Raw genomic sequence first — 1,805 nt, 5'->3', positions numbered from 1 at the left:
CCAAATTACAATGCTATATTTCTTGATACTTTTCTCAATTTTTCTAGCATTATAGTGATTAATGATCCCTGACTCTAGCTGTCTCTTATCAAGTTCCTTCAGGTCCTGATTTAGAAAGTGAAGCTTAACCTTTCTACTGTTGATCAAGGGTATGGGGAACCTTCTGGATAATGACAGACTACAAATGAGGATTCCTTTAGCTGGAAAGATAAAGACTGAGCAGTAAGATAAAGACTTTTAAAATCATGAAGTTTATGGATAGGTAGACATGAACTTCTCAAAATTTTAGTCTGCTATAATCAGGGGCACTTCTAGAGAATTACTTAAAAATAATGTAGAATGGTTAAATTGAAAATCATCTATTTATATGGAACAGTAAATAGTAGTTCATGCATGTAAATAAATTAATTATTTTAGATATATTCATAGATGACTAATCTGTATTTGACTATAAAGATAAAATAAGAATGTTTAGAAATATATATCTAAATGTGTACTTTGCCTGTATACATAAAATATCTAACTTTATAGAACATTTTGTTGATCCTAAAAAGCATATATTTTATAAAAGATATTTTCACAAACGTGTGTCATCCTCACACAGGGGCCATTCTTCTCTGTATAGTTCCAATTTTTGCATACATGCTGCCGAAGTCAGCACTATAAAAGATATCCTCTGTAAAAAAGTTTTCTTTGTGCTCTCAATGTTAGACATGAGGCCTGGAGCTTTGAATGCTCTCAACTTTCCCTTCTGAGCTTCCCACATCCTCAGTGGAAATCTGCATGCTCTGAAAAGATGCCTTCCCCACCCCCACCTGGAACACTCACCAGGTCATCACTGGCACTTGTTCTGTGACCATCTTATAAGGCTCTTACCAAAAAATAAACAAGACTCTCAAAAATAAAATAAAATAAAAAGACAAAGCTGTTTTTATTTACTTATCAATCAAGTGAACACATGCCAGAAAAAAAAAAAATACACTGGATACACTGAGGGAGTGAAATATACACTTTTAAGTTCTAGAATGGTGGGGAGTCTGTAGTGGCTATGCTCAGGAAGGAGTAAAAAGTAGCACTCTGGATGGAAAAGAATGTTCAAGGGTGACACACAGCAGTTTCAACATTTGTTATTGGTCATGAAAAGTCTTCAGTTAGGTCCAATAAGAGTCTGGCAAACTTGAAATGACTATTTGTTCCTTTAATAATTTAATCTGGTAGAACCAGTTATGGCAAACACAATATCCCATTTTGATATCTCCTCAGCAAGGTTCCCCTAAGTGAAAAACTTTTATTATATACATTTTTCCTCTTATATTAATCGCCAGAATAAACCCCAAACTCTCACACTACTCCTATCACTCAGTTTTTAATCTCTTAATTTGATCTCATTCTCAGCTCCCAAACCCCTCAGGAAATCATTGTCACTCCTTATCAAAATTCCCTATTCCCTGAAATTTTCTTTTTTCTTTTTTTTTTTTTTAAAGATTTTATTTATTTATTCGACAGAGATAGAGACAGCCAGCGAGAGAGGGAACACAAGCAGGGGGAGTGGGAGAGGATGAAGCAGGCTCATAGCAGAGGAGCCCGATGTGGGGCTCGAACCCAGAACGCTGGGATCACGCCCTGAGCCGAAGGCAGACGCTTAACAGCTGTGCCACCCAGGCGCCCCCCCCCAACTTTTTCTTGTTCACCAATTTAGAAATTTTTCCTTCGTCTTGCTCCAACTAAAACCTGACTTTTCCCTGATGATTCTGTATTGCTTACAACCCCTTAGGAGGGAGCTGTTTTTCTCTCATTCAACCTCA

The 1,805-nt window shown here is 36.7% G+C and overlaps 1 non-coding gene across 1 annotated transcript; it reads right to left on the bottom strand.

Moving 5' to 3' along the window:
- Positions 1 to 555: 555 nt before the first annotated feature.
- On the bottom strand, positions 556 to 661 carry LOC117803941. Its single transcript, XR_004628055.1, has one exon. It is a non-coding gene; the product is annotated as a U6 spliceosomal RNA (small nuclear RNA).
- Between the last annotated feature and the right edge of the window lie 1,144 nt (positions 662 to 1,805).

This window comes from Ailuropoda melanoleuca, chromosome 9 (genome assembly GCF_002007445.2).
Source record: "Ailuropoda melanoleuca isolate Jingjing chromosome 9, ASM200744v2, whole genome shotgun sequence".
NCBI classification, from domain to species: domain Eukaryota; kingdom Metazoa; phylum Chordata; class Mammalia; order Carnivora; family Ursidae; genus Ailuropoda; species Ailuropoda melanoleuca.
Note: the sequence above shows the minus strand (reverse complement) of the source record. Positions and strands in the feature narration are given on the sequence as shown.